This window comes from Charadrius vociferus, unplaced genomic scaffold (genome assembly GCF_000708025.1).
Source record: "Charadrius vociferus isolate BGI_N301 unplaced genomic scaffold, ASM70802v2 scaffold217, whole genome shotgun sequence".
NCBI classification, from domain to species: domain Eukaryota; kingdom Metazoa; phylum Chordata; class Aves; order Charadriiformes; family Charadriidae; genus Charadrius; species Charadrius vociferus.
In genome coordinates, this window is record NW_009649190.1 from 1967848 (window position 1) to 1983710 (window position 15863).

A 15863-nucleotide genomic window follows, 5' to 3' on the forward strand; every position below is an offset into this window, starting at 1 on the left:
GTTGGGGGGGGGTTAAAAAAAATCCAGTATTTTCAAAACAACAGTGAATTTTACCTTTTCATTTTACTGTGAAATGAGGAAACCAGATAATTATTTTCACACTGCACCTGTTTCTGAGTGCCTTCCAGTCATGAACAATATGATTCCTATCAGGCCACACTTCACTAATGGTGGGGTGTTTTTTTTTTTTTCTCTCCCTAGAATGAAAATTACACATGGACTTTTTCCATGCATACATATGTATTTTTAAGCGTGCCAAAACTGTCCTGCCTGTCTTTACCACCCTTCAATCTTCCCTTTGCTGCTAAGACTTTAACAGGAAGCAACAGCAGCAGAGCTTTTAATTGTCCTTTAGACCTGCAGAGGCTCATTGTAGTTTTCAATGTGCTCCAGCACAAATGTGGTTTTCTCCTTGCTCCTACCCCTATGAATTCCTATTGTGCCTCTCTACGACTAGTGTCGAGGTCAGTACTGGTATTGTACTGGTACTGTATATATTTCATAAACTTTCCTTGGATTTAAATATATTTTAATACTTCATTCCCTCATGGTTTTATCTTGTACATCTTCCAGAAATACTTCTTTGGTAGTACTGTAGTTTAACACCACCCAGCAACTAGGACCATGTGGCCACTTGCTCATTTCTCCACATTCCCCCTAGAGGGATAGGGAGAAGTGGGAGGGGGACAAAAAACCCCAAACAACTCATGGGCTGAAATAAAGACAGGAAAATAACAACAAAAATAATAATAATAGTAAAAGAATATATAAGATCAAGTAATACAACACATGTCATTCTTGCCGCCTGGTGAATTGGTTGCCCAGCCCATCCTGAGCAGTGATTGTGGATTCCTGCCCCCGTGGCCAACCGCCATTTATATACTGAGCATGACATCTATGGTATGGAATATTCTGTTGGCCAGCTTATTCTGTCTATGCTCACTCTCAGCTTCTATGGGAAGCTGAAAATGTCCTTGACCAATATAAACATCACCTGGCAATAACTAAAACAATATGCTTTATTGACATTCCTTTCATAGCAAATCTGAAACACAGTAGCCACTACAAAGAAAACTAACTCTATCCCAGCTGAAACCAGGGCAGTTAGTTTCTCCACAAAGTTTTTTTCAGGCAGCTGTTGAACAACTCCATTTTGGCAAATCAGTATGCCCGTTTGCTAAGGCACAGGAAGAACAGTGGGGGAAGTATGGCTTGCTCGGGGACCTGCACCCACAGGTGTCCAGAACTTGGTAGCATATGTATTGTGGAGAGCCATTTTGGAAGGACCTGATGACCAGGACAATGCTTCTAGTGAGAAGACAAGGCAAGCTTGTTTCTCCTTCCTCAATCACATACTGTTTCTGGGCTTGTTTCTACTACCTCTATCATGCATGGGGCATTTTTGGAGATGGCATGGGAGATGTGGTTTGAGAAAGTACTACTGTTCCTGTGCCACTGCTCTCCCCTGTACACAAGTGCATGCTTGGACCTGTGATAAAGGGTACCATGGAAACAGGATTTCTTCCTCACCATAGTCTGGGCTTATGTCCAAATAACTTGTATGAGATGAGTGTGAGCTCAAGCATAAGGTTGGACTCATGCTTAAAATCAATCCCGAAGTAGCCATAGTAACCATTCAACTAGCAGAGCTTAGTTTGCAAGACCTACTTTGTGCCACTAAATTATAAACACCATCTATAGTACCTTTTTAAGTTGGTCAGACTTGTATGTAGATGTCCTGAGGTAGCTTTTTCTGAGAACAGTCTTTACATTGAAAGACTAATAATTTTACAGGAGGCAAAAGTCTACAATGAGTGAAAAAAATAAGAATTGGCACTTTAATAAAAAAATTATTTTAAGTCTGCCAAAAAAAAACCTCTAATTGTGAAGCTTATATAATTCCTTACAACATTCCTTCATCTTAAATTGAAAATATGGGCCTCAAATCTTAGTTCACCAAGAGTCAGGAACCTGTTAACTCTTGTTTTCATTATCATCTGCTGTTTGTTTTATGTGCACACATAAAGATTGTAATCTGAATTTCCAAGTGTTTCAAAAGTGCTTAGATAAATAAGACTTTTTGCTCCAAAGAAAACATAGTCTAATTTGGAACAAAGTACAAGTAATTAAGAGGAACAAAAAAAGAACAGAAAGGATACTATAGATAACAGAAATGGGATCCTGCTGCTAGCTGCTCCTATGATATTTTTGCTTCATACTGAAGTTGTCAAATACTAATTGAAAAATAAAATCTGTTATTTTTGACTGCTGCATAAACATGCCAGTTGTAGTTGGGCTTTGCTTCTGGACATACCTTTGTCATGATGCTTAAAAGGCATCAATTTCCAAGAGAATAGTTTTGTGGTCAATTTGGAAAATATTTTACAATTGTGAGAAAAGACAGAAGAAAAAAATGGAAATGGAAGAGCTGGCAATGAAACATTCAAGATTGGCGTCATTAGTGGAGTAGCAACTATGTGCAAGTGTGCCTGCACAACATGAGGTATTAAGAGAAAGGGGGGGAGTGGGTTGCAGAGGAGAGAGGGATTTGTAAGGGGACATTTTAGGTAAGGGCAAAATGGAAGTAGAAGCAGTAAATGAAGAAATACTGTATTGGGCCTCTCTGGCAGTGGGAAATGACGAAAAATATGGCAGATATTTAGCTTTCTGTTCTGTGCTCGTTTACTCTAGGGTAGACTCACAGTTAAACATAGACAGTCTACCTTTAGGAGGCTAGCTGAGGCCAGCTCTGTGTTAGCCACCTGTTATTCTGAGGGTTAAAGTTTAGGTACTCTGCTTCCATAGGGAGTTGTCCTCAGATGGATTTACCCGTAGAGTGGAGGTGCTAGGCCTCCGTTTGCTACTTTACTAAAGGCATCAGATTGCAAAGATGACCACAAGGTACCAGAGACCTTCCTAGGTCCCAGGCAGATACTGCTTGCCATATGGTAGTGATTGAGATACATAGTTATGAGCCACTCCTCACCTGTGCAGAACACTATAACTAGTGCTGTGGATGCAAAGAGATTAAGAACCAAGGAGATTAGAGTTTTTACTCTACTTAATATCTCAGACACTCACTTCCACCCTACCCCAGGTTATGTTCACTAGGCCTTGACTTCCATCTCTCATCAGAGAGTTGGCTGCAGGTCCAGGTGGGTCAGGTAAAAGGCTTGTTGATTTGTGTTGTGCAGCTGTTTACAACTACCTGCCTTGGACATTACCAGCCAAGGTACCAGAGGCTGTTCCCCTGGCACTTGTCTCCATCCATTTCTTGATCTCCAGGATCTTTTCTCTGGTCAGGACCTTCTTCACCTTCTCTCTGGGCTCCCAAGCCCTCAAGATTACACCTCTAAAAAAATCTATGTGCAGAAGTACAAGACATAATCATCCTCCTAATGGGGGAGGTGCCACTATTTTGTTGTTGTTAGTTCAGGTTTTATGAAAATTTAGGAGCCCCTAGTACCAGTTGCAGCTAGCAAGTATCCCAGAATCATTTAGTTGGAAGTGATCTCCCAAGATCATCTTCTAGTCTGACCTCCCTGCTCAAGCAAGGTCAAGGAAAGCAGATTACCCTAGGACAGTGTGAAGCTGGATTTTTAATATATCCAAGGATGGAAACTCCACAGCCTCTTTGGGAAACGTGTTCCAGTGTTTGGCCACCCTTAAAAGAAGAAAAAAAACCTTTTTTTTTTTTATATTTGCATGGAATTCCATGTGTTTTAATCTATGCCTATTGCTTCTTGACATGTCATTGAGTACTGATGAGAAAAATCTGTCTCCCTCTTTTTCATTCCCTCCCATCAAGTATTAATGGACATTGACAAGATTTCCTCTCCCCATTCCCCGATTCCCCACCTCCCAAGCCTTCTTTTATCCAGGATGAGCAGTACCATCTCTCTTGGCCTCTGCTCCCATGTCATATGCTCCAAAGATGATTGTGTTTGTAGTCCTTTGCTGGACTTGCTCCTGTAAGTTCATCTTTCTTGGACTGGGGCATCCAGATCTGGACCCAGTAGTGCAGGTGTGGCCTCACCAGTGCTGAGCAAAAGGAAAGAGTTGCCTCCCTCAACCTGCTGGCAATGTTCTTCCTAATGCAGCCCAGGATATGAAGACACACTGTTGGGTCGTGGTCGGCTGGTTGTCCACCAGTACCCTAAGTTCGTTTTCTGCAGAGCTCCTTTCCAGCTGATTGGTGCTGGTGCGTGCCCCCTGCCCTTTCCCCCAGCATATAATGGTGCATGGGGTTATTCCACCGCTGCATTTCCCCTTGTTGAACTTCATGATGTTCCTGTCAGTCCTTTTCTCCAGCATGTTGAGGTCTCTCTGAACTGTAGCGTAACTATCTGGTGTAGTAGCCACTCCTCCCAGTTCTGTATCATTTGCAAACTTTCTGATGGTGCACTCTACCCCATCATCCATGTCATTAATGAAGAGGTTAAGGAGTATTGGCCACAGTACCCTGGGGTACACTACCAGAGACTGATTTCCAACTAGACTTTGCTGCTGATTGTAATCCTAAGAGGTAGGCTTGTTTCTGAGACTTCAAAACTTTAGTTTCTGATGCTCCCACAGACAGACACAATTATCTGACATGTATCATCATTCACAGTTGAATTTTTTTTTTTTTCCCCCGATGAGTTTCTAAGCTATCTCTGAAAAGGAAAGATCTTTACTTCTCTGAGGGCCACGAAGATGATCAGAGAGCTGGAGCACCTCTCCTATGAAGACAGACTGAGAGAGTTGGGGTTGTTCAACCTGGAGAAAAGAAGGCTCCAGGGACACCTTATTGTGACCTTCCAGTACCTAAAGGGGGCCTGTAGGAAAGCTGGGGAGGGACTTTTTCAAGGGCAGGTAGTGATAGGATGAGGGGGAATGGCATGAAACTGGAAGAGGGTAGATTTAAATTAGATACTAGAAAGAAATTTTTCACTCTGATGGTGGTAAGGCACTGGACCAAGTTGCCCGGAGAAGTTGTGGATGCTCCATCCCTGGAGGTGTTCCAGGCCAGGCTGGATGGGGCTTTGAGCAACCTGGTCTAGTGGGAGGTGTCCCTGCCTATGGCAGGGGGGGTTGGACGCGGTGGGCTTTCAAGGCCCTCCTTTCCAACCTAACCATTCTGTGATTATTTCAGTGTCTTTGCTCATTCTTGTCTTTCTGAAACATGAACCACCAATTTTACACGGTATCCTGCAAAGATCAAAAGCAAGACCTGCTCAGTACTGCTTCGTGTAAACACTTGGGCTGCAGTTGCATTGCCCGGGTAGATTATAGCCTTGCTGTTGTGAACTGTCAGACTTCACTAATCTAATGCATTTGTATCATTCTTCCTCTGCCGTGTCTAACTGGTGACCTGCGTAACTGCAAGGCATAGAGTGAGTTTTTGTTGTCATTCCCTTGTCGTGCATCCCATTACTCCTACCTTAAAATCAATCCTTTTGTTGTTCTACAATTCCCTCCTCCTTCTCATAGTAAAGAGAAGGAGAAAGATAATCTGATGCCTGCGCTTCAGGTGCTAGATAAAGTTACTAGAAACGATGTTTTAAAAGGGCAAAATGGCATGAATTTTCAACTGCTGCTTTCGCATCGTCGCCAAGCAGCTGCAGCGAATATACCGTGTGTTTGTGCGCATCCACCTGTACGTATACGGAGATAAGCGAAGGCGGCCCGAAGGAGGCAAAGGCGTTGTGCCGCCCGGGGGGAGCCGGCGGCGGCTGCAGTGCGGCGCGGGGTGCGCTAGGTGGGGATGGCGCCACATCAGCCGCCCGGGCGCGGGAAAACGCCTTCCCTGACGGGTTCGGGCCAAATCCTGGTTTGCTCAGGCTCTAAGGTTATTCATGAAGGAGGTGCGAGCAGCAGGAAAAAGATGCTGAGAGTCTGCATTTCCCGCTGAAAGAATGCCCCTAGCAGTGATATAGTGAAAATGCGTGGGTAGCTGCTGTTTCCTAAACATCATTAATCCTACTAGAAGCATAAGTGTTGCAACTATTCTTCCTTATCTTCATGGTTATCTAAGAAGAGCTTTTTAGGCATGTGTGATAGAAAGTTAATACTTAAGACTTATAAAATATACCCTAAGGTTTCCAAGTCGAAGGCTTGAATGCATCCTAGACTTGCTGATTCTCTGTTGAACAGCTTGTTTCTGTTACTGCCTAATTTTTGCCTATGCAGTGTGAAATAAGACTTATTAATCCTTGATTACTAAATAGGGCTTGCACTTCATCAAATGACTCATACAAAAATGTGATATGACAAAACCAATTAAAATGTCTGTCCCTTTGATCTAAAAATCAAACGCTGCTGTACCTTTGAGGAGGGTTAGCTCAGTGCTATCTTGCATCTGGAGTGGGTCAAAGCATGTTATAGAGTGCTTGGGTGCTGTTTCTGTAAGTTAAGCCCAGATGTGGATTTCTGGTTTGGGGTCATCCTTTCTGTTTGCAGGACATGTGAAAGGCCATGCTAAATAAAGGGTAAAGTGGATGTGGGAGAGAATAAAGCAGTGAGGGAATTAATAAATAGTCATTAAAACAAACAAACAAAAAACCACAAACCCAAAACCCCATTCTTCTGACTCTCCCTCAAAAGAGGTTAAGAATGAAGCCTTCAAAGTATAAATACCTGTGAAATATTCCGTGTCTGAAAAGCGGTAATGTTGAAATTCTCCTTGTAAGCCTTAGACAAGTTTTTAATGGAATATTTTCAGTGTTCAAAAGTCCTAATTTTGACAAGGGAAACCATCCAGCAGTAGATGTAGCTAAACTTCTCACTTCTGAAACAGAATGGGTGTTAAAGAGCAAACAAAATTATTTTTGAAGTTATGAGGCAAAATGTCAAAGGCTTGGGTATTTCTGCCAGGAAATCAGATTCCAGAGCAGGAAAAAAGGCTTTGTTAGAAGTGTTTTTGTAATTCATGCCCATTAGAAGTAAATACATCAGTTCATTGTACGTAATTTCTATTAATTTCAGTAATTGGGATTGGGTAATTAAGCTTCTTACTAGGTTTCTTCCTTGCACTTGTCAATCTGACAATCAATATTTGAAATTCTTCCACTAGTAAGTCCTAAAGCTCTCTCCTTGAGTTAACGTAACTACCCATAAAAATGGATGAGGTACAGGAGGCCTACCCTGAATTTTTGAACTCCCATATTCACAGAATTGTGTCTCTTCAGCCAACTCTTGCTGTCAAGCAGATGAGTGGTAAGGTTGTTTCACATGTTGTTTTCCTGCGTATCACTTCTGGGTCATTTATGCTCTTGCTTACAATGGCATTCTCTTGATAATACCATTGGAAATCCCATTTTGGGTAGATTCTGAGGAAACGTGTATGGGCAATCCCATCCAACACAACAGTGAGTAGGCTGGTCCTGAGTAAGCAGTGCAATTATGTGAGTGTTCTCACTTTATCCCTGGTGGAAACTACTGCAGGGTAAAGCAACACTATAAAGGACCAGAAATATGAAGTTTAATTATTGCGGTTATGCAACTGAAACAAAAAGGTCTCCGAATGACCTGGGGGATTGAGGATTCAGTGTGGTAGGTGATTAGATGCTAGACTAATGATGATGATATCTTGGCTCATTAGAGAGCTAATAATTTCAAAGTGAAAGATACAGTGCTTGTTGGAGAATTTACAAGATGCAGTACGCTTAGATATTGTGGTACAGCTTGATCCTCACACATCTGGTTGCACAAGTTTGGAACTTGTGTGCATGCTTGGCAATTAAGCATATGATGGATGGATGGAAGGTCATCATGATATGCTTAATAAACTGTTTACATATTATGTAGGTAGAACAGCCATTGCTTGGATGCTCTGGAACGAGCTGTTGAATAGCTAGGATGTACTTGGCATTACAACAGGGCTGTAATTTAACTCCTTGCTTCCCCCAAAAGATGCTTTGCACCCTTTTCTTAAGGTCTTGATTAATAACCCAAAACAAACTGGCTATGTTTTTGCATTGTGAAACTTAATAAAACTTGAGCCTGTTGTATCTCTTAAGTCAGTTCATGCAGTGAGTTACAGAATTTTCAGGGGGAGTAAAGCCATTCTTTCAGTATACATTATTTGTTGGGTTTTTTATTATATTTTTGATTCAAATAAAAAGCTACCTGATTCTGTTACAGATGTAGTATGAGCTTGGTTTAAAACTAGTTGAAACCAGTGGCAAAGTACTTCCCTGCACACGCACACATCTTAAGGCTGGCAAGAGGAAAGCTTTAAAATGCTCTGAATACCCTGGGAAAATCCTTAATTTAATTCCCCAGCCTCTAAATCAGTAATTATTTTCCTTTATAAGCCACCATCTCTGGCAAATATGCAAATGCTGCGCTGAGGAATTGCACTCAAGAATCGCAAATGGAAGCAGGGAGTCTGTGCTCTTCGTGTGCTCTGCTCAACTCTACCCTTGTGTAAAATACATAAAGCGTTTGTCTGATTATTGTGGCTCTTTCCTGAGTACAAGAGGTCACATGCAGTTAAAATGTGATAGAAATGTCTGGTTTATTTCAGTTCATAAGCAGAGGAGAACTTTAAGAGTTTACACTGTGCACTGCCTCTGGCAGCAAAGGTTGCTTCAGAAACCCCTGCAACCACCAGATCTTGTGCTAGGGCTCCTTGTCCCCCCTCCCCGTGCTGTGCCAGCTCAGGTGTTGGCAGGGTTACAACATAATGTGGATCAGAGGAGCTATACAGGTGGGAAAAGAAACCTGGTTTTGGAAAATTGCTTTGGATCTAGATGAGCTTACTGATCTGATTTACTGAGCAGCTACTCAACAAATTCCACTGGGAAAGCTGAGGAGGCTGAAACTCTTCCAGGGAGGTGGGAAGGAGCACCAAGTCAGGAACTTCTTAAGCTGGGTTTTGCTTGCTTTAGGCTAGTTTTCTTTGTTGGCTGCAGTAGTAGTGGATTTATTTCTTCTTAAGTTATATGATTGAAGGCAAAGTAAAGACAGAATATTGTGCAGTTAGGAACACTGCAAACATCTATGTACATCTCTAGGTATATTGCTAGCTGGCTTTTGAAGCTTAAAGTAAACTCCCTAGGCTGAACTGATAGACTGCATCTATCTTTTTCTTTCCTTCTTTTTTTTCCTCCCCCTTTAAACTGCATCAAACTTCTAGGTATCAAAGCAAGAGTCACCAAGTTGCCCACTGTTTGTAGGAATTTGATCCAAAGCCAATGACTACCTCTGCTAACCTCACTGAACTGGGGTGCAAACTTGCAGTTAAAAACTAATTTAATGTCACAAAGTAATGCTGCTTCACACAAGGAAAACTTTACCTTTTGTATGCATGTGTTTGGTGGTTGTGTTGTTTTTTGTCTTCAACTAACCATAAAGAATACCATTCCTCCAGCAGCAGAAGTCATGCGATACCAATTTTTACCTTATAAGCTAGGTGTGAAGCTCTTTACTGAGGACTGGACTAGTGCAACAGCATTACAAAACACTAGTCGTGAGTGCTCTCAGTGAGGTTGTTTTATGTCGTTAGGAAAGAAGTTTCTCTTATTTTTTAATTCAGGGTATTAAGCAGTAGGTGGCATCCTACTTTAACATTAGAGTGAACTGTAGGCTTGCTAGCATGTGTTATTACTCAGTCTAGAAATTTCTTAAAATTTCTTTTGTACTTGTGCAGTATGATCAAGGAGGGACTTTTTTTTTGCTTAAAGTAAACAAGGATATGTGTGAGTTCTGATGCAAATACTACATAATGAAAGCCTGTGAGTACTAAATGCTGAAAATCCTAGCTGAAATTGAGTTCAGAATTTGTCTTGCAAGACTGGAAGCAGACCTTTATAAACCAGGAGAGACAAGCAAAATCAAACTATTAACGACTTTTCTTAGAAGCTGGATTGGTTCCAGATCTCTCATACTCATTGTGTTTTGTCTACAGTGTCAGTGGGAAGCAAAAATAAATAATGCTGAGAATTAGATTGAAAACCTGTTCAATTATGATTCAAAGCAGTAAAAGGAAGGAAATTTACTGTTAATATTGATACACTATCCTTAAATAATCTCATTCAATATCGCAAAGTGTCAGGGTATGTGCTTAGGTAGAAACAAGTCAAACCTCAGATGTTTAATGGAAAGAATCTAAAATAAACTTTTGAAAGGAGACGAGCTACTGATGGACCTAAGTGATAACACAGAAGGAAATTGTGAATGGTACAAGTCTTGGAGAGTTGATGGCAGAGAAATCGGATCAGTAAGTGAAGCTGATGTTGTAAGATCTTAATATACTTCACCAGTATCCCTCTAACTTTGATAGAAGGTCCTTATTTCAAGCTTGACAGTGGCAGTCAGGGGTCCTTTAGCAGCATCCAAGGAGACTGCTAAACTTCTTTTCCCACCCCACTTTTTTTTTTTTTTAATGGGGAGAGAATTGTGTAGAAATACACTTCCGGTAGAATTTAATTATAGATTGCTCGGAGACGCCCTAAGAATTTTCCTTGAAATACCAGTGCTTGCTCAGGCTTGAATAGGGACTGCTAGGAGTATGTGACGTTTGAAACTCAGTGACATTAACTGGCTGAGGTACCTCTTTTATTTATTTATTTTAATATCTATTTATTTGTATGGATTTATGCCAGGACAGATTTACCTAACAGCTGCTCATTCTCTTTCTAATATGATAATTGTATCGTGCTGAAAAGGAAGAATACTCAGTGCTTAAATGTTTTTGTGTATCTGGCCCTTGTGATGCAAATAAGCAGCTTTTGTAATATTCAAAATCACATGGGTGCTCAACATAAAAATATTTCATTTATTGTCTAATCTTTTCTCTTTAAGCTGATTGCTTAGATTTTGCATATGAGAGCAGCTCTGTTTTAATAGGTGGTTAAAGATCTGAGCCTTGGTAAATGTTACATGAAAACATACAAAGCCATAAAGGGTGTTTAAACACTAGTTTGATATAAATTATGTGTTTAACTTCATTGTGATAACTCATGTGCTTAATGTGATTCACGTACTTATGTAACTACCTGAATCTGGGCTATGGAGAGACAGATTTATGAAAGAGTTTATATGGCTCACATTTTTTTTGGCAGTATTTATATTTTTGAAAGGAAAGTGTGACTGTACGATGATAGGTCTTGGGCCAAGGCACCTCTGGTATTGTCATCTCTCCAGTCACTTCGCTACTGATGCCTTTGTGAAATACTTCCCTTGCACATTCAATAATAGACAATAACACTAAATTACATGCTGTTCTGTATTGTAGATGAAGCCTTGCTAATGTTATAAACAGTGTTTGGTGAATTGGAACAGCACTACTTAAAGGAAATAATACTTTCCTGTTTAAGTTTAGTCCTTACTATTTTCCCATACATAATATAACTAGGAAATAAGAGAACATATAGGTAGAAATGCGTCATGGGAATTTCAGTATACCTAGGCTGTGTAAAAGGTGAGAATAATAATGAAGAAAATATGGAATAGATTGTCATGAGACAAAATACAAAGCATAAAGGGAAGAAAAAAAAACTGTTAGTGTTTATTTTGTGTTCAGACTATAGTTGGAAGTATTGCGTTTATCTCTTACCAAATTCAGCTGCTATGTAACAGGTGCTGCAACAACTTCCTTAAAATTTTAAGGAAGCAGAATGGATTGTTGGGTTAACAGCATATAAATTAAACTGAGAAGAAAAATGTATCCTTCTCTAAAAAAGTAATTCCATGTACATCTAAAACCAGATAGGTCCGTGGATCGTAGTTATTCTAGGTAGAAATTGGATCTACTGAGTCTGGGCAGCTACCCTAAACTTTTACATGTTCATCTGATCTGAGTCCACAATACCTGCAGTGACAGCACTGGTATATAAATCCAGTGCGAATACAAAATGTGTATGTTGCGCAATGTTTAAAGCCGTGGGCTGGAAGCTATGTTGTAACTCCGGTGCCATCAGTGCAGTTACACCAGCAGAGAGCTGGACACTTTGTCTATTCAGGAGCTTTCAAATATGTAAGTAACCAGGTCATGCTATGGCTGGAGGCAAACATTGACCACAGTCCTGGAAAAATGTGTGTTGAGAGTTTAATACTTCAGTATGCTTATCTTACAAAATACACTTGAGCAAGTGCTAAAAGCATTTCACTAAATCAGAGCTTAATGTTAAGCATATTACCAGTCCTATATTAGTATATGTTTTAAGTGTTTTGCTGGATCAGCTCTGGAGAACATAAGCTTGTGCTTATAGGACTAGAACATTGATTCCAAGTTCATTTTTAAAAAGTAAGTTTCTTTAGAAACGCAAAAAAAAAATGCACTTACCTCAGCACATGATTTGTATTTGGAATACTTGTAAGAGCCATGTATATCACTGTATTGAAGTATTTGGGCCAAAACATGAATATAAGTTTGGGTTTTTTCCCTGCAGTTCAAACTGTAGTCAGTGAAAATATCAATTTGAATTAATTTCTACTAGTTCTAAGATTCATAGTACCATACTGCCCGATTAAACTATGGAAATGGAGGCACAACTAGTTGTGAAATTACTTTCCAATGTTTTGTACCACTCTTTCATAACCTAAAAGTATATGAAAGATGCAGTTGATATCAGTCACAGATAATCAGGTGATCAGCTTGAATTTTCACCTGATGAAACAGTTTGACCAATTAGTATTTCACAGAATATTTTTTTTTAATTTAATTCTTTTCAGAATCTTTCATATACTGCTTTTCTTCTCATTGAAAATGCTTTATGTGCTACTTATGGTAAGGCTGCTCTTTTAGTGACATTGTTATACTGGAGAGCAAGGGCCCAGATCACGTACGACTTGGGAGCCAGATTTCCAAAGCATTTAGGGTCTGACTGCATCTTCATTCAGCTGTTGCTGTTGGATGGCTGAAGAAGTTACTGCCTCTCACCACTGATCCCTGGTATCTTCTGACTTCTTCAGACTTGCCTTGTAAGATGCTCCCAGGAGCAGTCTGCCGCACTCATCTCTGTCAAAATACGCTGGATAAGTAAAGATCAGGGAATATTTATATGCATGAATTGAGGAGATATTAAGATGCAGGAGAATGGGAGTCCTGATGGCTGTAAACAATTTCCCTCATGCATAGGGCAGGAGAATGCGAGAACAACTTCTCACATGTCCAATGGGATTTACAGAAAAAACTGAGGTGACCCCCAGGAGGCAAAATTACACAAGGTAATTAAACATTTCTGAAAATCCTGTACATTTCCTACCTCCCTCTTTAAGCACCTAAAAACCTTTGGCAATTTGGTCTCTAGCTGTTAGTGCCTTGAACTCAATGTTTTACCTGAACTTAATTGAAGTTTGAACAGGCTGAAGCTGATCCTTGCACTTTACTTTAGTCAATAAACAGTGAAATAGGGAGAAGGAGGAGTCAAAATCCATCTAATAATTCTCTCCTATTAATCACAAAATGCTTTGATAAATGTACAAATAGTCCAAAGGTTAGCAAAAAGAAATTGCAAAAATCATTGCATATCTTCTTCCTAGTCAGAAAGTAAGAAGGTAATTCTTAATCTGAAATGTCATGGCGGCCTCTGTTCTGGTTTAAAGGATGTTAAAGTCCAAGTGCAATCTTGTGTTTTTGTGCTATTTTAGCTAGGATAAGAGGCCCAGAAATCAGAGGTGTTAGAATAACCTTGTTACTATGTGAAGTTGAATGAGGTTGGAATTACAAGATAAGGACATCAATATTTAGCAGCTATGACAAATGTAGAATATTCATACCAGAGTCTGGAAGTGTACTCAAATATGCAAATATCCCAAACTTGGAAGATGCGTTCAGTATTTTGAAATTAAATGTTTGTGAATGACAATGGGATTAGTCAAAACTTATTAAAATAAATCTGAGAACCACTGCATCAATTCAAGTCATTAACTTTGTGAAGTTGCCTTGCCAAAGAGGACAGAATTAATTCTGTAGACAGTGAGAAATTTGTGAATTACAATCTAGACTTTGAGAGAAAACATGGAGGCATAGAGAAGGAAAGGAAAAGCATAGCTGGAATGAAGGGAGGAGGAGTAGGAAACACGACTTCTTGGTGAAGTTCTTCAGACAAGTAACTAGTTGGTAACAAGCAGGTACTCTGGGATGATGTTGGCTCCAACAACTATCTTGGAGACCTTATTGGTTAAATAGCGTCTTCTACTCGTAGGCCGTGTCAGAGATGGGTGAGCTCTTTTCTTTTATCCCAACAGTGTAGAGTGTGTTTGGTCTCAAGTTCACATGAAGAGGTTGGGCAGGTGGAGATGTAAAGGGAATTGTAAAATGGGAATCTGGAGAACAAGATCTCATGCTGATGGAGCTGTGACTCTTTGGAGTGTGTGAGTGATGGTTGTTTACGGGGTCTTGTGTTCCCACTGAGGAAATGAGCTTCAGCTGCCACAATGAGGCTTAAGAGAAGATGATAGAATAAGCCATTTAAACTCTCATTTTACTTATCTAATAACCTACTTTGCCCTGTTGATTCCCAAATGCTTGCTCTTGTTTACCAGACGCTATATTAGTACAACCCTTGGGCTTTTTCAGCAGGCAGTTTGGTGGACTGATCACTCATTGTTTGCTATAATAGCTCCTTTTCTCTTGTAACTGAAATAAACCTCCGAGACCCTAGTTTCTGCAACCGTTATGATCACATGTCAGTTCTCTACAAATTGGCCAAGTGTTCATCTTCCATACAGTTTATCATAAAATATAAATGAAAAACTATACAGTTTGAATATAAGGGAGGAAATAACAAAGTGCAGCTTTCAACTAAATATAACAAATTAAAAAAACCTACTGTGAGTGATTCTTCTCTGGCCAGTGCAATAAATTCTATAATGTTCTAGCTATAAAAATCCATTTCCAACCATTTACAGAGCGTAGATAATATCTATTTGTTAACCTGTCTAGTAAATATCTGACCACAATTTCTAACAAGAAAACACCTGTTTGGATTACAGGAACCTCCAAGTTTATTTGGAAAATACACTTCAGTAATATTAAATTTACATGGAGGGATTGTAAGCTAATACCATTTAGATAAAATACACACTATAAACAGCACTTACATGTTTACATGCATATCTGGCTTCAAACAAAGCAGATGATAGATATAGAAATTCACAGTTCCTAGCCCTTAACTGTGAATGTTCCTCCTCATCTGACAGATGATCAGATATTGGGGGAACATATAAAGATCTACTCATAATGTTAACATGTTTGTTAGTTCATTTGAGTAAAGTTGTGACCCTTATTTTTGTAAGGCTTTTGATTGTTGCTTCCTACAGGTAACCTGGTAGACCAGCTTCACTAGAAAAATGGTACTGAAAGGTAGGAAAACAAATTCTGTTCAAATCATGAATTTCAAGCTGCATATTTCAGCTCACCCTGGATTTGAGTCCACATTTGATCCCACTGTATTGCTAAAGATAGTGATTCTCACCTCTGCTGTTTGATGCTAAATCAAATATATGAAGGCAATCGTAGATTTCTGTCACTTAGTGTGAAACAAATTAAGGTTTGCGCTGAAATAATCTTAAGAGGTTTTTGGTCCAAGCAGAATAATAACCTGCTAGTTCCTGGAAAAGAAACGTGTTTCAGAAGAACATAGAAAATCTTTTCCATAGCTAGAAAACCTCCAAAAAATGCTTATAAAGCACTCATGGGTTTTAGTGTGCTCGTTTGTTATGAGGCTGGAAGAAGCTGTGAGTCTTCTCGGGACAATGTCTGCATTATCTATTTTTTAATACTTTAATTTCAGCTCTTCATGGGACAAAAAGTGCTGACACAAATTCTGTACTGAGTTTTAAACTGCACTGTAACAGCAAATGCCATCCTAGATAAAAGATTAGTCTTGAAAATTGTACCAAGAATATGCCAACTAGTATATGCAAAAAGG